This window comes from Notolepis coatsorum (assembly GCF_963971535.1).
Source record: "Notolepis coatsorum genome assembly, chromosome: 16".
Taxonomy (NCBI): domain Eukaryota; kingdom Metazoa; phylum Chordata; class Actinopteri; order Aulopiformes; family Paralepididae; genus Notolepis; species Notolepis coatsorum.
Genome location: NC_140180.1, coordinates 57,127,637 through 57,152,972, shown reverse-complemented (window position 1 = coordinate 57,152,972; position 25,336 = coordinate 57,127,637). Strand labels below are relative to the sequence as shown.

Here is a 25,336-nt window from a genome sequence, read left to right as displayed (position 1 = left end):
CATTAAAATTTTATATCGGAAAATATCTGTATCGGTTGATATCGGTATCGGAAATTAAGAGTTGGACAATATCGGTATATCGGATATGGGTAAAAAGCCAATATCGAACATCCCTAGTTTTAACTCATCCTTGTTAAAAAACGAAGACTTCTGTACTGAATTCAGAGAAAAACTAGCGGCATTTTTGAGGATTAACATCGGCACGGTGGAGGACCCTAGAATCCTGTGGAATGCAGTAAAGGGCTTTGTTAGAAGTCATTCTGTCACACTTTTCGCTTCCAACTTGAGTAAATCTAGAAAAACTGGAAACACTAACCGCGGACCTATACGCTGCACTGCAGACTAATTACAATGAACAAATTAACACACAACGGATAATAGTTAAAAAATAAACTCCATAGACAACACTCTGAGTTTTTAGGACGAGACAAAATTATTACTTTCATGGTTTTAGACCCAGCCATTTACTGGCAATGAGAATTTGCGCAAATTATCAATTTTCAGATATCCCTTCAATCAGGACACAACAAGGAGTAGTTATTACTGACTTAAAAAAAGATCAATGACACTTTTAGAGAATTTTATTCACAACTGTATAGCTCAGAGGTCAACTTCGATCATTCCAAATTTGAAACATTTATTGATGGGCTTAAAATACCAAAATTATCCAAGGAGGAGGCAGAGGAATTGGGGAGACCAATCACTCTTACAGAACTCAGAGAGACAATTGTTGAAATGCAGAGTGGTAAGGCACCAGGCTGGGATGAGATTCCACCTGAATTATATTTAGCATTCTGGGATCAGTTGGGCCCATTGTTGCTCGAGATGATTGAACACGCCATTGAACAGGGGGATTCTTGAGAGATGTAAATATGTCTTTAATTTCTTTACTACTCAAAAAGGACAAGGACCCCAATGACTGTGGCAGCTATAGGCCCCTGAGTCTTCTCGGGCCGATCAAATTGTTTTTGCCAAAGTACTAGCCCGTCGTCTGCAGAAGTATATGACGGTGCTGGTACATTGTGATCAAACCGGATTTATTCAGGGTCGCTTAGCCGCAGATAATCTCAGGAGATTATTACATTTAATTGACAACAGTTAGGACAATATAGTTGTAAGGAATATATAAAATTGCTCTTTATGCGGATTACTTACTATTTTTTATGAAAGACCCCTCCCATTCAGCCACAAAGTTACTTAATATAATTGATGACTTCTGTAAATTATCAGGCTTCAAAATTAACTGGTCCAAATCAGTTTATCTACCTCTTAATGAGCTGGCCAAAGTGGTGCAACTACCAGCTGACATCCCCATAGTTGAACACTTTAAGTACTTAGGCATTACAGATTTTTCCCACACTAAATCAGACAACTAAATATAACTTCACAGGTACATATAATAAAATACACCAAGATCTAAATAGATGGTCGACTACCTAGGATACATTTTGTTAGCTCAATGCTCCCCCTGCCTCGTCCAATAGACCACTGGCGCAAGATACAAACTATGATATCTAAATTGATTTGGAATAACAAATGCCCAAGAATTAAAATAACTACCACTCAACATAGGAAACAGGATGGGGGCTTAGCAATCCCCTATTTTAAGTTGTACTTCTGGTCCTTTTCGCTGAGACCCCTGATAAGCTGGTTTGACCCTGAAATTGCTGTATCATGGCGCTCCTTAGAAGCAGCAGCGGTCTCACCACAAAGATTACAGGATGTAGTATACTCCAATATCCCTATATCAAAAAGGCAATTACGATATGGACCGATCATATCCCACGTAATTCAAACATGGCGTAACGTACAGAGGTCTTGTGCGTCAAATGCCCATGGCACCTCAACGCTCAAATTTTTTATAACCAACATCTACTTGTTGGGCACCAACATGTTAATATTCCTCCTTGGGAGAGGAGGGGAGTTCATACTCTGGGGGATATACAGTATATGATAAAAATGGCCTTTGAGTGTTTCAGGACCTAAGAGATTTTTATGATCATCAATCATTCTCCCTCTACTTGCAACTAAGGTCGCGCTCAAGGCTCATGTGGTGCCGTGGGCTCAAACATTACACCCACACCCCTTTATTAAGCTTATCAGGGACTGGACAACCTCAAGAGGATTTGTCTCAGATTTGTATACACTCTTTTCATGGCCGCCTAGTTATAGTTGAAAGTGGGGGTGCAAGATTTTTTCTTTTTTTTTTGTTCATTTTTTTTTATTATTATTTAAAAAAAATTGGACAGGCAAGAGGTGGTTTGGAGGGGGTCCGGCACGACCCCCTCCATGGCATATTTTTTTTTTTAATTTAATGAACCTGTACGTGCAATTTCCTGCAATATAGAGCCTTCAATCTTGACCAATAAAGCTGCTCTTTTCACTATAAAACTCAGTTTATATTGCAGTATGATAGCCAATTACTATAATAATAATATATTATACTGTATATACACTGTATATTGATTTTTCGCTCATTCATTTTTATTAAATCAATCTCCTTTCGAATAGGCCAAGTTTTTAATAAGAAAGAGAAAAAAGATATATTTCCATTACCTGTGTCTCTTTCTCTCCTTCTCTGCCTCCTCCCTGAGTCTGCAGTGCACAATCATGACATCGATCTCAAAAATTTATTAAAAAAAAAAAAAAAAGTACAAAAAAAAAAAAAAAAAAAATGGAGGCCCCTCGTCACTATAGGCCCACGGGCCGCAGCCGTCGTTAATCCGGCCCTGCTCGTCTGCCATATAGATAGCGTTAACGTTTGGAAATTAAGTCAACGTCATCCAGCTCACACCACATATCTAGATAACGTTAGCTAGCGGCTAGCACTAAAGCTAACGCCAACCAGAAAGGGAAACGTTATTATTATTTATTCGAGGAAACCGTATGACCAGATCGCAATTCGGGACCGTGAAACACTTTTATTGTATTGCGTGGTAGAACCGTAGAAGTTCTACTACCACTCAATAGTAACTTATGTCTAACATAATCCTTTTATTTGAACAACTTACTGGAAAAGCCTGCCTGCCTGCCACCAATATTATGACACACTCTGTGGGCTTTGATTTACACTCAGCCTACCTGCAGCCAGACTACAGCGCTGTGCTCCAAGGTCTACGCGCTGGAGATGGGAGGAACTGGATCAAACCATAATGGGGCAGGGGGGGGGGGGGGGGGGTTCGCAAACTTTGGAAACTTAAAAACTTGTTATTAAGTGTCATTGCGTATTATTAATTTGATTGAAATTACGTAGTTATGGTTAGATTTATATATTGGGGGGGGGGGTATATCATATTTTTCATATGATCAAAAAGTGGTGGGGCAAGATCATACCCTTGCTCCCCCAAGTTCAATAGTGGGAGAGCAGCTGCTCTGCGTGCTCTTAAGGCCAGGCGCCTATGCTCTTATTAATCAAATCCACATATAAAAAATGATCATTCGATACAGTCTGGCAAGGGGACATCCCAGAGTTAGACTTTGAGTTTGACTGGGATGATATTTGGACAAATGTTACATTAGCCTCCCGCAACCCAAATGATCAACAAATCCATTTTAATTATATTCATAGGACGTATATCTCACACCTAGAAAGCTGTTTTCTATGGGACTGGTGCACTTTGTGCTCTCTGAGGGCCACTGGCACTTATATGCACATGTTTTGGCATTGTCCACGAGTAGCTCGTTTTTGGAAGTCAATAACAACTAAAATTTCAAACATATGTAACCCAACAATCCCACTTACAGCAGCAACACTACTTCTAAACGATATATCATTACTACCAGCATCCATACAACAAAAGAGAATCATTGATAGCCATGAGGAGGAAATGTCTAATGTCTAATGTCTTTTTTTGTGTTGTTTTTATTTTTACTCTGTATTTATTATTATTTTTGTTATCGTTATTGTAGTTAATATTATTGAAGTATTGTCTTGTGGTGTCTTATGTATTATTGTGTTTTGTTTGTTTTGAAAAAAGGAAAATAAAAAAATATTTGATAAAGAAATAAAATAATTCATAAATGTTATTCCCAAGGCAGTCCAAAAAACAACTATCTCCCAACTAAACTAGTGCATGTGTGTGATGTCATCATCATTTGTCATCAATTAATTGGGAATGACGTTATAGATGGCACTGAAAGCACCCAGGGTAATGTTCTTAGAATGTTCAAGTACATTTTCTGTTTCAGAATTGAAAATAATTTTGTTGCTCAAGTTGCTCATGTTTGCAAATATTGATTGATCCTTAACTCATTGGGCGCCGGCCACATATTATTACGTGTTTGCTCGACAACCGTTGGGCGCCAAACACGTAATATTACGTTTTTGGATCGTTTTTCCTTTTTTTCTATTTTAATATCAATATTACACTCAACAACATATGTTACCGCTGAAAGCCATACTAAGCACCAAAAGTGCAGTACCGGCCAGATCCTGCTAGGTGGCAGTATCGCCCACCCTTTGAAACCCTGTTCCAGACCCTCGATCCATAAGTTGTGCCAAATTATGTCCGGGACCAGATGGACATCAATACTGGAAATTGCTATCAGACAATTGGCATATTCTTTTTGGAATAAACCCGATCAAAGGTAAAGACTATCTGACGTCAATTCCGCCTTGATCCTACAATGTTTTCATATCGATCCAGCTGATCAGCGTGTGTGGTGTTCAAAACGAATGCCGTTAGTGGCGATCAAAGCATAAAAAAATGATCCATTTGATTTGGAAATAGTAGCGTGTCCAGGCAAGAAACGCCAACGCTTATAGTAGAATTCACATATAGCCCTATAACTCAGCTTTTCAGGAATTATCCCGGATCACTCCTAAACTATACAATATTCACCACGGGATAACATGCAAACGTATACATGAAAAAATGATCTCTTCTTTGCATGTTCAACGGAAGAAAGTCACTGTCAAATGACCATAGTATTGTCTCCATAGCTATAATATAGAATATAGATATAGCTCTCCAAACATAGTGACGCACAGTGAAAGTAGGCTATGGAAACATGGCACAGCCATTACTAGGTTAAGGCTAATGGCTGGTGCCCAATGAGTTAATGTGGCCATGTAAATAACACATTGCAATTATTAATGGAAATAACACATTGCAATTATTAAATTGGGCGATGTTCCCCTTTAAGTCCTCAGCTTTTTTTGACACTCAAGGAAAACTGGAAAAATTATTTGATATGCAGTTCAACACTGTATGTAAATCTTTTCTATGTATTAATATGTAGTAAACATTGTGTTTTGAATCTCACCGGTCTGGGTTTGGGACATTATATGATGGCCTATGATTGTCATTCCTATGTTCAATTCTCATAAGTTACAGCAATTCTGGGTTGATATTGATACCATTAGTTACACAGATTTGGTGTGTGAAGCCAAACCATTTTTGACCACTTGAGAATTAAAAGGAAAAAAAGGGGTCAACAATTCCTTTAAAAGACTATTAGGACTCCAAGACCTTGAAGAACACTTATGAGAATACTATGATTCCGTTTAAATATATTTCGATATCTGGAGATTTCTGCAATAATCCTTTTTTTTGGATGACGAGCCCTTTTATTCTGTAAATGGCTCAGAAAACCCCACCTATTGTCAGTGTACATCCTCTGAATGGCCAAGGTCTACTCTCTAGTTTATGGATGTAAGGATTTATGGTGCTGTAATAAGCATAGATGGCACAATAGGTAATTATATACAGCAAGGTCAGGTAAGAAAAATGCATGAATAATAATAATAATAAATTAATTATAAATAAATAAATAAATAAATAAATAAATAAATAAATAAATAAATAAATAAATAAATAAATAAATAAATAAATAAATAAATAAATAAATAAATAAATAAATAAATAAATAAATAAATAAATAAATAAATAAATAAATAAATAAATAAACAAATAAATAAATAAATAAATATTTAACTCTTTCAATGCCATGCCTGGTTTTCCGTTTTACCGCTTGAATGCCACCATCGGCGCCAATGTTAACGTTAATATCGCCTAATCTATGTTTTAAATTATGGCTATGTGTCTAATCTGCCCATCGCATTATCAAATACTATTTTCCAGTCAGTGCTGTGAAGGCAGATTCTTTTTTTATCGCGTCGTTTACGTTTCAGAGCAGTTAGAAAAGCCCCCGTTTTGATATAAAAAACAGCTCATTCTGGAGCATTCTATGAAAATCGTCTTTTAGTGGAATATTCTACAACGTTGATATTCGTCGGCCTTTTTATGAATCGTTTTCAAATAAACGCTAGATGATCAATATTATACGTGCACGCACGCACATTACGGCCGCGCACTGATAATCGCCCCGTTGATTTCCTCTCGGACTTTTACAATGAAACCGAAAGAAGACATTTCACAAAACAGCTTATAACTTCATCAAACTTACTCCGATTATCCTACCACTGATAACACAGAGTCCTTACCTGACATCAGATGGTATCCAACTGGTATATTCCAATTCCTGATCACCATTCGAAAAAATCGATACATGTATGGATCCAACGCGATACAGTAGAACTCCATGATCCGCGGGGCTCTGAGGCTCCAGAATGAACTGTGGTAACCCCGGCTGGATCAGTGAACTGGAAAATGTGGAGTACCGGATTTTTTTCCCCATTCATTTTTATTGAGTCCATTCCAAAATCACTTATGTCATCTGGGAGACGACAGGGGGCGCTTTTTTCCACAGTGATCGTCGGCGCCCCTCGGCTATACTCGGGTAGGCTCGGGTGATGCAATAATTTTTCAGATCGCAAAAAAAAAAAAAAAGAAAAAAAAAATCAGAGAAATCTCGTGAGTGGCTAGCAACCACCTATAAAAAAACACGAGAAATCTCGTGAGTGGCACTGAAAGAGTTAAAAAGCTGTCACTACATTTAAATGGCAATAGGGGACTCACATACAGGCTCATTGGACGGTCCTCAAGAGTCTCAGTTTTAGAGCCATACATTCCCAAGTTAAATTCCAAAACTGTTTAGGGACCACAGTATGCAGAAATAGGCAAATATATCATTAGAAAAAAGGCAAAAATAACATTTGTAGCTACTGCATGCAAAAACTACATGGTTTTGGACCAAAACTGCATAGGACTAGCATAAATGGGAGACTGTGTTTTTTTGCTTGTGCTCTAGCATAACATGACTACATTATAGATTCTCTAGTTCCATATGATATGACAACATTGGAAAAGGAACGTCACACGGTTAATCAAGGACACCTATGGCTCAAAGCGACAGTGTTGATTTATTGCACCTGTTGGCTGCGAGCATAACCGCCTTGGTGTTTTCAATACATTTCCCATGAGCCTCTTTGCTCTGTTGTCTCTGAGTGCTTTCTTTTTTACATGCAGACCTTTTGCTGAACTTTTCTTGGTGGTCAAGGTGGCTGCATATTTGTTTTCCATTGTTGCAAAACATACCCCGCGTTCTGTGTGCATAGAGACGACTGTGTTCGTTTGATTGATTGATTGAAAACTTTATTAACAGATTGCAGAATGGGTACAATACAGTACAGCCACAATTACTAGGCTTACTTCTGGTATCGCCAGAAGGCTTGTCGCACCAGACCCTTTGAGGTTAGAGTAGAACAGGTGAGTTCTGTGTTGAAGCGCTGTAGGCCTACACTCTCCAGAACTTGATTAATTAATAGAAAAAACACACATCGTCGTATTACAGGGCTAAAGACATCAAGTGGGCCTCTCAATTGGCAACTCTAGTCATAGGCAGTATAACCTGTTTAAGCTATCTCAACAGAAGTTACCCCAGCCTCACATTTCAAAGGATTGATTTGCTACTTCATGTATTGACTTGCTGCTGGTCTCCATCCCACCCTCTTTGGACTGTTGGAACATTTACAGCTATGACTGGAATGTGTGGAGCTCACAGGAAGACACGTATCTGCTGGTGTTGAAACAGAACAGATGAGAGGTGGGTTACAGGTAGGAGACACTGTTGCAATAAGTCCTTATTGCTCGACTACTCCATCGATAGCAGTGAGTCACCCAATGAAAAAAGAAAGAAGAAAAAAAAGGTTTTACATTGATGACAGAGTATGCTGTAGGCAAATCAGATACAAGGTATGGGGAGTAACACGGTCAAACATGTATTGCGGAGGACCCGCAGAACCTTTTTATTCTTTGTGAGATATTGAAATTCTAGGTGGGGCAACACGGCTGCAGCTTAAGCAAAGCCCAAAGTTGACTCAATTACCTAAGTGGTGGTTGACTGCACAGTGCGGTGGCTGTGGCAAGACTGGACCTGTTGAATGTGTTACCCGTGAGTTAGGACTGGTTTCATGTGCCCAGACATAAAGGCTATTCTCACTCTATCAAAGATTCAAGATGCTTTCTTCTTCTCTTTCTCCAGGAGGATTTAAAGCCGCCAGTAAATTAAACTTGTTCAGCGCACACAGTTTGTTTCTACATTACAAACTGCTTTGTGGCATGTGATATTTATCCATACACACAAACAGGGCATTGCTATGGAAACATCCCTGCAATAACCTGCCCCCTTGCTTATTATGTTGCTATAGCAGCCATCCCAGAATAGTATTTTTTTCTCCCCGTCTCTGTCCCTCCCTCGTGTTTCGTGACTCACAACTTGCAGTGGAAACCACAATTCAATCTGTCTCCCATTCCTCTTTTTTCCCCTTACATTCTTCTCTCTACCAGAAGCACAGCCTGCCCTTCTGAATCATGCGTGCGTGCGTGTGTGTGTGTGTGTGTGTGTGTGTGTGTGTGTGTGTGTGTGTGTGTGTGTGTGTGTGTGTGTGTGTGTGTGTGTGTGTGTGTGTTTGTGCATGCATGTGTGTCTGTGTGTGTGTGCCTCAGTGTGTGTTGTGGGGAATTCCGAAAATATTAGGAAATGATGGGTTTCCATGGTAATGGGCAATATAGGGCCTGATGACCAGAGTGTTTTAAGATACTGTATCTTGACTTATTGTTAGAGCACTCGTTTGCTGAGTGTAGATTCTTTGTATCAGTGTGTTATTTCCATGGATACTTTTGATCCACTTTATATTTATGAGATCTTACTTGCACAGATTGGCTTTTAAACAAAAAATATACCAATGTACATAGAAAGACCGGGTCATTGCTTACAATAATATAAGTTATATTATGTAATATATTACATAATGTGTATATTACATAATCAATTACCTGACAGTGTGAATGAAAATATTATCAATACAGCATCATATTCATTATTCAAGATGTAAGACAAAGCAATTTAATAAATGTTGCCAAGAAGATGAAGTTGATTAGCTATGCTAATGAAATTAGAAAGCTAATAAAAAGAGACATGCTATTCCCTCTAAACTCTCATTAGCGTCTCACAACGCTAAGCTCTTTAAAGACCCAATGGCCATAATTCATCCATATAAATGTAGCAAAGTAAATGCCAAATAAAGTAAAATCCCAATGTTTGAGATGTTTTCTTTTCTTTTTATTCCATGGTTGATAAACAAACGTGATACATAGGTTTTGAGTCAGAGAAGGTGACAAGAAAAAAAACATATGGTAATAATAGTTTGATCTTGAACACTTAATCTGATCATTGCAGTACATTATAGCACCCATAGTTAATGACACATTATAGTCATGGAAATTATACATTTTAATATGATTACAAGTTATTAATATGATAAAGTGAGCAAGTTGTTTATTACACATGTAGGCTGACTTGTAATCATATTACTGGTATAAATATAGATAGATAGTTTTATAACATATAATGAGTATTGTTTCAAAAACCTATCTATGCACAATTATAACAACACTAACTTACAATGCATTATGATTGTGTTATAGTGTCTTATAAATATGATTATAGTGTATTTCATAGGCTTCACATAAGTATATATTTCACCATGATTCCAGTACTGACGGAGGGGACTGTACCGGAATAGTCTTTGACACTGCAGTGGTTCAAAATGGCACACAATCCCGACAATACTTCCAAGTTTTGTAAATAAATCTAGTGAAACTGATGCAACAGAGAGCTCCAACAACCTCTGGTTTGCTTGAGGCCTACTTTTAACACCAGAGATGACTCACTCCAGATTTAACCTTCACCCCAAAAAAAGCAACCATTTAGGAGAGCAAACTACAGAAGCGCCAGACGAGCTCGGTTTCAATGAAAGCATGATGTTTTATGAATTGCTGCCATTATTTGGGATAATGCAGTATTTTGCTGGTGCCTCATGTGCTGATTCTGAGCGTGTGAGTGTTATTCACTTTCACCGGGGACAAAAATGGTACTGTAGGTAAATGACAAATTACACCCCATGATTTATACCGCATGATCTTAATGATGTCGATGACGCGCACAGCCCGGCCACTTGTCAAAAACGCTGCCTGTACTGTTGGGATGAGAGAAAGAATGTTGATTGCCAATCTCACCAATTTAGAGGGAGAACAGGAGTGTTGTTTCAATTGATCGGATTCTAAACTTTATCACCGATCTATGACCCCTTGAAATCTATACAAACAAATAACATCATCTGCTGTGATCGCTTCAGATAGATTAAACCGTCCTCACACAATCAGCAAGTACAAACTCCCGCCCATCGGGTGACTATGGCAAATAACAGAATCTGCTGTAATCCCTTCAGATAGGTCTACTTCTATGTGATCAATTGAACCGTCCTCACACAATCAGCAAGTACAAACACCCGCCCATCGGGTGACTATGGCGATAGGCTGAGCCAAACCGATTCTTAAAAAGCAAGTGATCATTTGAATGACCATTTTGATACAGGTGTGGTCTTGTGTTTTCATCTACTCTGACAACAGCTACAGTGTGTACAGTGTTACTCAGGCAAACACAACGTGACTTCTCTTATCTGGCAAGAGATATTAATCATACTGATGGTGATACACTCACACACAATCAAGGACACACACACACACACACACACACACACACACACACACACACACACACACACACACACACACACACACACACACACACACACACACACACACACACACACACACACACACACACACAGTCATACCCAGTCACCCCCTTCATAAGCATGTGCCCGTCGACACATTCAACCTCCAGTTCCCTCACTAATCCTCTCATTTTCCTCTACCCTACAGTCTGAGCTGCACTGTTTGCCTTGTACTCACACAGGCCGTGACTCACGGTGAATCTAAGCCCAGCTATTTGCACTGCTTCGCTGGTCGACACACCTCAGCAGGAAACACACCCGTTCCCACATATCCTTGTATTCAACCACGGTGCCTTTCCACACACACCGGTGATGTCGTCAAAGGGGGATGAACCGTTCATCGGACGCGCTGCTCCTTGTGCAACAGAGGGGGGGTGGATATGTGTCACTGGGTAGCCTGCAGTGTTAAAAGTAGGGGGGGACATGATGGTACGGTGTGTGTATGGTTGTTACCCGCTTATCAAGCGGGCAGAAAAGTGGCAATGTTTTTTACTTGAACTTGAGGACTGCAAAGCAAAACACCATACTTTATACTTATAGCACATGCATGAGCCTGGTCTCTTTTCAAAGATGACATTCTGAAGTTTCTGATTCCAGAAAAAAAATTCACTTTTAGTGCTAACGTAATAGAGTACCATAGGTCTGAACTTGAGTTGTAGAAAAACTTGTTACTCAAGTTTTTCTGTAGTAGTTAGTAGTCCAGAGGTAGTCATAGCCTGAAGCCTTATGTAGTACATATCCGAATTTCATAAAGATCCATTCAGAAATGAGTGATTAGGAGTGATTTTGGTGAACTCAGTTTTCTCATAGACTTCAATTAATTTGGCTGTTTTTCTCTTCCTGTTAAAGAATTTAGTTCGTCACCTAGATCCCTGATTCATACATCCCCACGTGGTGTTTCATTGGTAAGCCACACTCATTGGCTACAACGATCCACAATCATTTTCGAGATCGGATCTAGATTGACGGAACTACTGCGCCAAAAGTCGGGAGTGGTATTTTGCGCGATACCGTGTACTTTGCACAAGCCTCAAATACAGGCATGTAACTCGAGAACCGCTGAACGGATTTTGTCGCTATCGACAGGCAACAAATAAGCCTTCAATTCGATATATATATTGTATTACAAAATATGCACACCCAAGCCACTAGGGGTCGCCAAAGTGCCGGTTGCAAAAAGTCCGAAAAATTTCCCATATGTGGGACGTTGCATGCTAAGAGGAGAACGCAATGCGTTGTTACCTTAAATATATCTAGAGATATAAGCAGAGGAACGCCTTCTGCACACTTCAGATCCATGCATTTTCATTTACTACAGAGCTTTCGGTCTACGGGACCTTTGTCCATATCAGAACATATTATACGTTGACATTTTTTTTAAACCTGCGCATAGAGATTGCCCTGAATTACTCACAAACGCAATGAGTGCAAACATGCACACGTCATGATAATATTATTTTGGCAGATGCTGGGAATGGTGTAAAAATGACACCCTTCTTCAAGGGCAACGGCAGCCACACCTGGGTGGCAAAAAGTCAACAAGACAGGGAATGGAACTGAGTAAACAAGGTGCTGGAGTTGGAGGCTTTGAGTCACACGGCTGATGCTCCTGTAAGGGAGATACCATGTATTCTGCTCCCTCTGCTTGGAACCCAGCAGAGTTATATCTCTCTCTTTAAATGTAAACTACATAAATGTTTCGACAGGAATGGCCTTTGCGAGTTGAGTTTCGTGAATTTGACCCTGGCATCTGTTAGCCTCCTATTTTCTTCACTCATTCTTAATTTAATTTAATTTAATTTAATTTTTCTGGTATGTTGTCTGTATGCAACTTTTATGAATGTATTTCATGCTACTTTCTTGGCCTACCTTAACAGTGTTGGTGGACACTTTTCTAAAACTACTAACTACTTCACACTGATAATCAAATTACATCTTAATTACTCTAAAAACGAATTAGCACTGCTTTGAAAAACTAGACTACTATACAGTCTGGAATGTCATATAGGAGCAACACTGAATGTGATTGATATAGAGGCCAGGGCAGCCAAACTCTGGCATTCCATAAGACAAAGGTGCCCAAACTGTTCAATGTCTAGAGTCAAAGGCCAAAAGGTATTGGTATGCATGGTAGGTTGCAGTCCAAAGAATGCAACCCGACATTGATCATTTAGAAGTGTAACAAGTAAATAATGAGGACTTGGCGCAAAAGGGACGTAAGTGACATTTTCAGAATTTTACAGGAGAGCAAAGACAGCCTAACTCAATTGAAGGTTCCCACTTATGCCTTTATGTTATCTGCCTTTATTTGAACAAGTCAAATTATAGTGAACTTATGAACTTATCCTTTTACCATTTGATAGAGCTCATCAAAGAGCTTTAAAATTATATATAAAACAAGTTTTCGCCCGAGGTGTCACTTACACCCCTTTTGCTCCAAGTCCTAACTGTGTCTTAATTCTGTGTTTGCTAATAATGCCAAATAATTATGCCACATTTGACCCATAGACTCTACTTTGGTCAGCCCTGCTTTATGGGTGTCCTAAGTGAAAGAAAGGGAAAAGGTTTTTGTAAGCATTTGTAATTATGGACAAAAATAGTGAAAGGAACACTGCAACATTATGGGAAATGACTTAGCGTCTTCTCCAGAGTCAGACACGAAGATAGATACTAATGTCATCTCAGTGTCTTCAGTAGAAAGCTTTCCGGCTGCAAGCTAGCCTAGCTTAGCACAATTGAAATGCGGATATGTAGCGGCTAGCCTATGCATTTGCCAAAAACACCTCTCCCAGAGCCTAAGGCTGCGGTTACACTAGGGCCAGTTTTAGTTTTCAGTTTTCAGTTTCAGTTTCGTTTTTAAGAACGCTACGTAATGGCAGGCAAGTTAGACATCGTTTTGCCTCCTAAGCACAGTGATGTATACATGTAGTACAATGCCAAAGCAGTAGCTGGCGATGTAGTTCAAACATGAAGGCCATTTTCAACCAATCCGAAAAGTTGAATGTGCCAATACACTTCCTGCTAAAAAACAACAATCCACCATCGCGTGAGCCATTTAGCCAACGTAGCATTTATTTTTCAGCAAAGAAAGTGCAATAAAAGTGCAATAAACAAAACGGATACATTCACTGTGTGTTCTGCCTCTCATTTGTTGATGAAACAAAACCAACATCAACACAATTTACCACCAAGAGTGGATAGTTTAGTCTCACAAAAAGATCTCAGATGTTCTTAGCTACATGCTAATGTGAATGGCATTCTCCATGTATATAGTTAGCATCGAGGCTATTAACGTAGTAACGTTAACGCTAGTAGAAATGGATGAAAACTTTATTTAACAGATTGCAGAATGGGTACAATACAATACGGCTCAATACACACAATTGTTAAGGGTATGCAGACTGTTGTAGTTTTGGACTGGGCTCCTTATAACAATAACTTGACAATACGTTGGTAGCCGCAGCTACTTGGGACAGCTCTGCTGTAAACACTGGAAATAACCGCGCAGGTCTCTACTGCGCATGGTCATTGGGCAGAACGGCTCCGTATCCGGCTTGCGCAAATTACATGGCACCATTGTCGGCGAGTTTCGGCGAGTTTCCAAAACGAAAACACCTTTTGAGCGTTGCCACTGCCAAAACTGTGTTTCTTTTGAACTTGGACATGAAAACGTAATCATTCGAAAATAGAACGTTGCTGTTTTAGCCCAGTGTAACCATGGCCTTAAGCTAGGCTGGCCTAGCTTTCTACTGGGCACACAGTAGATTGGTATCTATCTTGTTGTCTATCTTGTTGTCTGAATCAGTAAGACAACAAGTTTAACGGCATTCTGCCATAGTTGAGTGGTAGTTGCATTGAGTTTGAATCTTAAAGGAACATGCAAACGTTATGGGAAATGTACAGTAAATTTACTACCACTCAACTATGGCAAAATGCAGTTCAACATGTAACGATAAAAGAATGGTTCAATAAGATACACCACTTAACTGGCCCGGGGCCCTCTTGTGGACACTTTGCCGACCTCTAGCGGCTCGGGTATGCATTTATTTTAATACAATATATTAATAATAATAATAATTCATTTAATTTATATAGCGCTTCTCAATAACCCGAAGTCGCTGACAATAATCGGGAGCAAGAGTACAAACAAAGAAACAAAAGCAAAGAAACAACAAAGAAACAAAAACAAACGGAACGTGAGACCATGGGGGGAACAGGGAAAACAGCATGATAGCACAAAAAAGACTGGAGACAGACATCAATCAGGTTGGAGGGGGGGGGGGGGGGGGGTTATGGGTGGGGGGGGGTTGAAGGCAAGGGAGAACAGGTGGGTTTTGAAGCGAGCTTTGAAGGTGGAGAGTGTAGGGAAGTCTCTGATGGACTGGGGGAGGGAGTTCCAGAGTCGGGGTGCAGTACGAGAGAAGGCCCGATCTCCAACGTTTTTAAGCTTGGATGTCGGGACAGTGAGGGAGGCAGTGGAGGAGGACCGGAGGGAACGGGTGGGGCGGTAGGGAAGAAGGAGATCAGTCAGGTAGGGGGGGGCCAGGCTGTGGAGGGCTTTGAAGGTGAGGAGTAGTGTTTTAAAGTTTATGCAGTGTTTGATCGGGAGCCAGTGGAGGGAGTGGAGGACAGGAGTGATGTGTTTGCGGGACCGGGTGTTAGTGAGGAGGCGGGCGGCTGAATTTTGGACCATTTGCAGTTTATGGAGGGAGCGGGAGGTGATACCAGTGAGGAGGGAGTTGCAGTAGTCCAGGTGGGAGGAGATTAAGGCGTGAATGAGGGATTCAGCAGCAGGGGGGGAGAGGCAGTGACGGATTTTTGCAATGTTGCGGAGGTGAAAGTAGGTCAAATGAGAGGGTGGGGTCAAGGAGGACACCAAGGTTTCGGACTAGGGGGGAGGGGGTGATGGTGGAGTCGTTGATGGTGAGTGTGATGGGTCCGGATCTGGTGAGGGTGGTTTTGGTGCCAATGATGAGAAGTTCAGTCTTGTCACTGTTCAGTTTGAGGAAGTTGTGAGTCATCCAAGTTTGGAGTTCGGTGATGCAGGATTCTATGTGACTGAGGGGTGGGCTGTGGGGGGATTGTGTACTGATGTAGATTTGGGTGTCGTCAGCATAGCAGTGGAAGTTGAGGTGGTATTTACGGATGATGTGACCAAGGGGGAGAATGTAGCAGATGAAGAGCAGGGGGCCAAGGACTGAGCCTTGGGGGACCCCCTGTGTGACTGGGGAGGGGGAGGAGGTGTGGCCGGAGAGGGAGATGAATTGGTGTCTGTCTGTGAGGTAGGAGGAGAACCAGCCAAGTGCTGTGCCCTCAACACCCAGTTGGTGCAGCCTTTGGAGGAGGATGGAGTGACACACTGTGTCAAAGGCTGCACTGAGATCGAGTAGGATCAGGATGTTGAGGGCACCGGAGTCAGCGGAGATGAGGAGGTCGTCGATGACTTTAACCAGTGCAGTTTCGGTGCTGTGAGCGGGACGGAATCCAGACTGAAGGGGTTCATAGAGGGTGTTGGACTGGAGATGGGAGTGGAGTTGGGAGGCAGCAATGCGTTCCAGTGTTTTAGAGAAAAAAGGAAGATTGGATATGGGGCGGTAGTTGGAGAGGCTGGATGGGTCAAGAGTGTGTTTTTTGAGGACAGGGGTGACAGCGGCGAGTTTATAGGGGGAGGGGACGTGGCCTAGGGATAGTGACTGGTTGAAAAGGGCGGTGAGGTGGGGGATGAGAGCAGGGAGGCAGGCTTTGGTGAGAGTAGTGGGTAGGGGGTCAAGGGAGCAGGTAGTGGTCTTGGAGGTGGTCATGAGGTCCATGATGAAGGAGGAGTCGACTGGGGCGAAGGCAGTAAAAGGGGTGGGAGGGATGGAGTCAGGTGGGGGGAAAATGATGGTGGGGGGGGCAAGGGTGGGGGAATTGGCGATGCGGGCAGTCAGTGAGCTGTTGATTAGAGATACTTTATTATTGAAGAAGAGGAGAAACGAGTTGCAGAGGTCAGGGGAGGAGAGTAAGTTATTGTCCACGGGTTGTAGGAGTTTCTTGACAGTGGAGAAGAGAGTCCGGGGGTTGTGGTTGCTGCTGTTGATGATGATGGAGTAGTGGGCAGATCGCAATCATTTGGCGATCTCGGAAATGATTGGACAGGGTTGTAGCCAATGAGTGTGGCGAATCAGGGATCTAGGTGAAAAGTCACGAGCGAACACAGGAAGAGAAATAAATGCAGAATGAATTGAAGTCAATGAGGAAATTGTTTACTGGAGAGCTTCTTTTTTTCTCCAGCTCCAGCTCATACCAATTGTTTTGGAAATACTATATTTGGATATTGAAACTACTACAGAAAAACGTGAGTAAGCGGCCGGGTAGCGCAGCGGACTAAGCATCGGTCTACCACCGCAGAGACACTGGTATCGAATCCAGCTGTCAGCGGTGCCTCCGGTTTGGCCGGTCGTCATACTGACACAATTGGCATTGTCAGCGGGAGGGAAGCCGGTGGGTGGTAATCTGGTCGTTGTAAACAGCGACTCCTACAGGTCGGTCAGGGCACCTGCACAGCGAGTAAGGGATCTGGGTGAGGTAGTGTGCCCTCCCACGCGTTACACTCACCCAATGAGAGTCCTCGCTGCCAGGCGAAAAGAGGCTGCTGGCTGTTTCCTATGTATCGGAGGAAGCATGTGATAGACTCTCGTCGTTGGCAGAGATCAGGCCCACCACTACTGTGTCATCAGCAAATTTGATGATTGTGTTGTTGTTCCGCTGTGCCACGCAGTCATGTGTGTACAGGGAGTAGAGGAGGGGGCTCAGAACACAGCCCTGGGGGGCCCCTATGTTGAGCGTGATGGATGAGGAGGTGCAGTTGCCTGCTCTTACCACCTGGGGTCTGCCCGTCAGGAAGTCCAAGACCCACTGGCAGAGGTCATAGTTCAAGCCCAGGTCCCTGAGCTTGGCTATGAGTTTGGAGGGGACTATGGTATTGAATGCTGAGCTGTAGTCGATGAACAGCATTCTCACATAGTTCCCCTGCCTCTTGTCCAGGTGTGATGCTGCTGTGTGCAGCACATGGGCTATGGCGTCCTCCGTGGACCTGTTAGGGCGGTATGCAAATTGCAGGGGGTCCAGGTTGATGGGGAGGGAGGAACAGATGTAGCCCTTCACTAGCTTCTCAAAGCACTTCATGGCTATGAAGGTGAGAGCTACAGGGCGGTAGTCGTTGAGGCAAGCAGGCGTAGATTTTTTGGGTACAGGGATGATGGTGGACTTCTTCAGACAGGTGGGGATGACAGCCTGTTCTAAGGACAGGTTAAAGATGTCAGTGAATACCGGGGCCAGTTGGTCGGCACAGACTTTTAGGACGCGGCCGAAGATGCCGTCCGGTCCTGCTGCCTTCCTGATATTAACTTTTTTAAAGGTCCGCCTCACCTCATGCTCTGTTACCCTGAACACTGAGTCTCCATCAGCAGACCCCCCCCCCCCCCCCCCATTGCCGTTGCTTGTAGGTGTTGTTATTCACAGCCTCAAACCTTGCATAGAAGGTATTGAGATCATTTGCTAAGGAGATGTCACTGTTCAGTTTGTAATCTGTCATTGTTCTGAGGCCCTGCCACATACCTCTAGAGTCAGCCTGTTCAAACTGAAGTTCAACTTTATCCCTGTAACGCCGTTTTGCCTCTATTACTGCTCTCCTGACGTTGTATCCATGTTGCCTGTCACAAGCCCGGTGTTGTAGGCTGAGGTGCGCACTTTCAGAGCCTTACGGACGGATTTATCTACCCAGGGCTTTTGATTTGGGTAGATTCTAATTCTGGTAGAGGGGATTGTTTCTTCTATCAGAGTACAGACAAAGTCAAGCACCGTTTCAGTGTATTCGTTAATATTGGCTGTGTTATCACGGACCTATGTTACTCTATTTCATTAGCACTAAAAGTGATCTCTCTTTATTGTATCAGTGTCATCTTTCAAAAGAGACCAGGCTCATGCATGTGCTATAAGTATAAAGTATAAAGATATGCTTTTCAAAAAAAGTATGCAGTCCTCAAGTTCAAGTTTAAAAATGGCCACTTTTCTGGGCGGCAGTTAAGCGACAAAAAATAAAATGAAAGAATATAATACTGTAGCTCAAACTGTAAACTGATGTTTCATTCCAAAATGTGACACTTGTTCTTTAAAATGATAGCTGGAATGATGTTAATAGGGGAGAACGGGGGACGTTGTCACACAGGTAGGTGGTCACATTCATTATATTTCACCACCAGAGGATCCTGTCTCCCATACTTTGGTATTTAAATGTCCAGAATTGGAGTCAGAGTTCACCTACATTGTCATATTTGGAGTGAAACAGCTGAATTTGAGGTGAGAGGACTTTTTTGTGTTTTTCATGTCCATTTGTAAATATTCCGCTCCTCAGTATTTTTCTTAGGCTTTTACACAATTGGTTTATAATGAAACAATTATTACCCTTAAAAAGTGTGAAGGGATAGCTATAGTTTAGATTGTTGTTAGCTAGCTAACTAGTTGTTAGATGGCTGTTAGCCTTGATGCTATCAAGACATTCCATGGTTGGTCGTCACATTTTATTTGGGGTTGGTTGTCACATGTTACAACTATGAATTGAAAATGGGGGACCCTGATGTAAACAAGACAAATCATCTTTCTCTGGTCTGCATCCCCTTAACAATTGTGTGTATTGAGCCGTACTGTATTGTACCCATTCTGCAATCTGTTAAATAAAGTTTTCATGGGTGGCTAAGTGGCGCAGTGGGCAAGGCGCTCGCCACTAACCGAGGAGATGCTGGGTTCGAGCCCAGCTCTTGGCGTTGCTACCGGCTTGGCTGGTCGTTCATACTAACACAATTGGCAGTGTTAGGGGTGGGAAAGCCGGTGGGTGGGGATTGGACGTTGTGGACAGCGACTCCTACAGGTCGGTTGGTGCGCCTGTACAGCAGAATCAGGAAGTATCGGGGGCAGCGTGAGCCTCCCATGCGTTACTCCTCTCCACTGAGAGATTGCACTGTTCAGGTGAAAATATGCGACAGCTGCCTCCTCGTGTACCGGAGGGGACACGTGATGCAAGGCTTGGTCCTCACTGCAGCCGACCAGTGGGAGGCATAGTCTAGCAACATTCGAGACAGGGGAGGGGAGAATTGAGTTTTTTTTTTATTCATTCATTCATTCATTCATTCATTCATTCATTCATTCATTCATTCATTCATTCATTCATTCATTCATGTTGTGTAGGCTATTATTGTTAGGCCGATTTATTGTGTTCTTATTTTGTTATATAGGATGGCCTAAAGATGTGTTTCCTGTTTATGTTCATGTTAAGATGCATTAAGTTATGTATTTGTCAACTTGTCAATGCAATTAAACTTTCAAATTTAGTTTTGCCTTCTTGTCTTCTTTTTAAGATTTTCCCATTAAAACACATGGTGACAACCAACCCCATAGTGTGTGACAACCATCCCCATGATGGGTTGGTTGTCACAATGTGTCAGAGTGTCTTTGATAGGTGATTAACTCTTTGTTACAATACGTTGGAAAATGAGAGGAATACACATTTCAAGCCAACATCTTAAGCTTCAATTTAATGTAGGAATGACTATTGAAAGATGTTTTGATTATGAGCAATTCACACTAGAGTAAAAAGTGTGACAACGTCCCCCGTTCTCCCCTACTCACTATGGAGTATTCTATGGAATATTATTGAAGTGATTAGCTATCTAGAGACGTTTGCATTCAAATGAGTAATATTTTGTGGATCAGCAGTATTTCAAAACGATTGTGTAATGGGAACCTTGTTCCCCCTAAAAGAAAATAATTATAGGTAGGGATTCAGAATTTGGAATGAAACCCTTCAAACCCTGTTGACAAACAACTAACATAAAATCACTTTGGAAAACGAATGACGTGATGAGGTTCTCCACATCATTGTGCCTGCACTGGGTACATTTGTGTATGCAAATACGTAGTGTTCACATGGACTTTCACATACATTTCGGTGTCAAAGGGGAAAACTTAAATATCCTGGGTGTACCATTTGAACATCCATTAGCCCTTGGTGTCGTTGAAAGAGTAATGGAATACCTAGATTCACATAGAGGCCTCTAAGGTTCCACATTATCTTACAGATGGTTGGTATTACTCCTCTACTTTTATCTCTGCATGAATGTGCCGACACATGCACACACACACGTGTACATAGAGACACACACACACAGGCACACACGCACACACATATACAAAGCAGGCCGCATGTGCTCGTCCTTCAGGGCTGCGCCCTGTTTTTGTGAGAAAACAAAATCAGAGCACTCTTGACTCATAGTGGTGAAATGTGGTAATGTGCACGCATGTAAATGTGTATATGTGTGTATATATGTATGTGCATGTATATATGTGTGTGTGTATATGTATGTGTATGTGTGTGTGTGTGTGTATATATCTAAGTGTGTATGTGTGTGTGTGTATATGTGTGCCACTCCCTGTTCCCTTCTCCCTACAAAGCCACGAAGCAACTTCCTCTGTGTTTGCTCTCCTCCTTGCCTGTTGTTTGCTACTTCACCTCACTGAGTATGGGTGTGACACGTGGGGAGGAGGAAAGGGGAGTTTTGAGGACAAACCTTAAACTCGGTATACCAGCCATGCAGGCAGGCACGCATTCACACCACATGCACATGCAGCATGGCACAGTCTCTCTCACTCACACACACATGCACGCATGCACGCATGCACGCACGCACGCACGCACGCACGCACGCACGCACACACACACACACACACACACACACACACACACACACACACACACACACACACACACACACACACACACACACACACACATCCACACTGTCACACACCAACATGCCCCAAGGTCACTACACATATGCACCATAACTACTTACACACACACACACACACACACACACACACACACACACACACACACACACACACACACACACACACACACACACACACACACACACACACACACACACACACACACACACACACACACATACACACACACACACACACACGCACAGAGAGAGAGAGAGTGAGCGAGAGAGAGAGAGGCATATGCACAAAACTGAAATCATAAGTCATATTGTTTAAATTATTGAACTAAAATTTTGACCATGCATTTCCCTCTCTGAGACTGTAAGGTTGGGTTTCCTGATCCCAGATTGGTTTCCTGATCCTAGATCACGGGTAATCCCAGGCTGAACCTGTGTGAGACACCGCCCTGTATGACTCAGCCTCTGTAACACGGTCTTCATCATTTTGTAATTTTTCTCTTCGACACCGCAGCTGCATCTCAAACACACAGAAATACAAGGTTTCCATCAACTACACAAGTATGTGTGATGGCGTGTGTCGTTTTGCATATTTGAAGAAAAATGGTTTAATAAAGAGGAAAAATTAAAGCTTCAATATGCGTGTAATATTAGGCAATGTTAGGCAACACGTCATGTGTCTCATAATTGCAGCCTGTAGGCAGATTGAACACAGCCCTACTCAGGCTTGTGCAGGCAAAGATAATGTTTGCATGCAGGATGGGAGATTGGAGTGTGAACGGACACAATACTCTTGCTTTCCATTGTGGTGACAGGAGAAGTGAAACACTGACGAGCAAGAACACCATGGCAGTGAGACGGTCGGGGATGAAACATTATTACGAGTGACAGTATCGTTTTTCCATGTGGTTTTACCTCAGAATACTTTGTAGATAATCCCATAGAAACAATAACTCGCAATTCAGCAACCTTCCAAAGGAGGTTTGCTGAATCTGTGGTAGAATAATCTGTTGTAAACACTCATTTAGCCATTGTTTTCTGTGCGTTTTTTCAACCACTGTGCTCAAACAAAGCAGTCTGAGATGAGGCAGCCAGTCTGTGAGACCTGCTGCTGTAATGATACAGTTGATTCGGTGGTGGTGCTATATGGTAAATGCTGTAATAACATGTTTACGAGGCCTTCCATCAAAAAGGTAAGCTTATGGGGGTGAGCTAGATGGCTAGAGTAGAGTTGTATTTGTGTTTACCATTCTACTATATCCTAGCAACTAACGTCATATCCTGAAATAAGAAAAGGAAAAATACACTGCTTGGAATAATGAAAAAGGAATTAGACAAAGTGAATTGTGTAAAACAAAAAATCAAAACAAAACAAAACAACTTTGGACTTTTTACCTTGGGTTTGTTTTCCTTTTTTCAGTTTTATTACAGTCAGTGCATGGCCTATTCAGATCTTTGTATGTCTAAACTGGCAATACAGGCCCGCCCCTTTTGCTAACTTTTTTTCTTTAAGTAAAAAATATTCTGTATGTCATTGGAGCCCTTTATGACAAGCAGTGGGTGGGCCGACCCACGGCACCCAGGGACCACTCCCTTACACCATAGCCCTCCCCTCCCTTTAACCATTCTGCTCTGCCCCGGAGTAGCAGCCACGCAGAGAAAAAAATAGTAAAAAGCACTCCGAGGAGAGGAGAAAACGGAGGGGAGGGCGAGAGAGGGTGAAAACGCCCTGGAAAACTGTTGATACAGAAATACAAAAAGAGTGAGAGATACTTTTGAGACTGCAAGTTGAGACTGGGGAGACGTGCTTTTACTCTGGCTGGGACGGGGAGAGGAGGACCGTGAAGGATGCTCAAGCTGGCGTGAGACTTCTTGGCGCTCACACTGCGCAAAGGTAAAAAAAAACATCAACTTTCCAACTCAATAATTACTTGTATTGTTCATTATAGTTCTAAACGACGTTCACCGTTTAATTGTGTCCAACGGGGTAGTATTGCTATACCAAGCTTGATCGAACTTTTAATGACGTGGGCAAAGTTTATTTAATTTAATTAAGCCACACTTTATCAAGCTATTACTGAAGGTTGGCGATGGGTTTACTTTGCCAAGTGTTTTGCCGTTCTAAGTGTTGTTATTTTCAACACGAGATGTGAGGTGGGTGTGTATCCCACACACCCGCACATGATGACTGGGAATGGTTTCTCGTGTCGCTCACTTCTCTTCTCTTATAGCCTAACTAACAAAAGCAGACTTGTCTCCTGTCTTCTTGGGGGGAATGCATTTTCGTAGTATGCTACAGTAAATGTTCTCTTTGGAAATTAAACCTCAACGCTCCTGCATTCCAGCAGTGATTTGCCCCCTCTCTCTGTGCAACGTGGATAGATCTCTCCCTGGCGCACGTCGTCAGAGGACGAGGAGTAACGGCCCAGAAACCCGCTCAAGTGTTTAGGGAGGAAACATCTCGGCACCTCCATCACTCATTCAAAATCAAGGGTGACCGACTGACCGGTATCTCGTTGTTAGTTCCTTTATCTTGTGTATTGGAAAAGTGAACGTGCTTCTCTCTGTAAAGCTGTAATGATATAGCCCGCAGCAAGCAATGGGCTCGGGTGTGGATTCCACTCCTTCACCTCCTATACCCCCCCCTCCACACACACACACACACACACACACACACACACACACACACACACACACACACACACACACACACACTCACCTCCCTTCTCATCCCTCCCTCGTTGATTCTCGTCCCCTCCCAGCAAGGCGCACCCAAGGGAGAGAAAAAAAAAGAATAAAAAACGTCTTTCCACGCAGGCTACAATCATCTCAATCCCAGCCACACACAAGTGTTACTTTTGAGCATGTAAAGGAACGGGCTGTGTCAGTGTGATCTCCCAAAACTGCGTTACTGCTCTCCAATCTATACACTCAACTATGTGTGCTTTTTGTAGACTGGTTTGTTGTGGATGGACTGTGGGGAAATTCTCCTTTAAATTTTTTTTCATTTAATTTATTTAGGATTTTTCTTATTTTCTTTCTTTCTTTAAAAAAAACGCTTGGTTCCCTTTAACCTGGGCTCCTGGCCAGGGTGTGGAGGGGAGGAGAAATGGGGGAAGAAGAGGGAGGGAAGGGGGGTGAGAGAGGGAGAGAGAGAGAGGCAGGGAGTGAGAGAGAGGGGGGGGGGGGGGCGGTGTAATGGAATGTAGTGGTTTGGAAAGACAAGCTAATTGAAACCAGGTTTGAGGCATAGTGGGGGAAAGCAAGACTTGAGAGAGAAAGAAGCATTTTAGCAACCAAAAGTTTTGGAACTTTTATTCTTGGCCACCAGCTTACTTATTACTTACTTACTTAAGCCTTTTACCCCGTTTGGGGCATAGGCCGTCAACAGGGGTTCTCCAAGCATCCCGATCCTGAGCCAACCTCTCAATCTGGCCACCAGCTTACCAAAATTAATGAGTAGAAACAGTATAGCTTCCCAGCGTATATATATCAAATAAATTATCTACATCACATTTGATCCAGTGTTTGTTTATTCAAGTGTATAGCATACTTATAGACAAAGCCAGGG

General features: G+C 42.2%; 1 protein-coding gene across 1 annotated transcript in view; it reads left to right on the top strand.

Annotated features, from left to right (window-relative positions):
- The first annotated feature begins 23,562 nt into the window (after window positions 1–23,562).
- The window catches only part of ahnak (AHNAK nucleoprotein), a 52,128-nt gene continuing 50,354 nt past the window's right edge, over window positions 23,563–25,336 (top strand). Inside the window, exon 1 of the mRNA XM_084332314.1 lies at window positions 23,563–23,659. The gene's annotated coding sequence lies outside the window, so the exon portion shown is untranslated. The remainder of the gene's footprint in view (window positions 23,660–25,336) is intronic.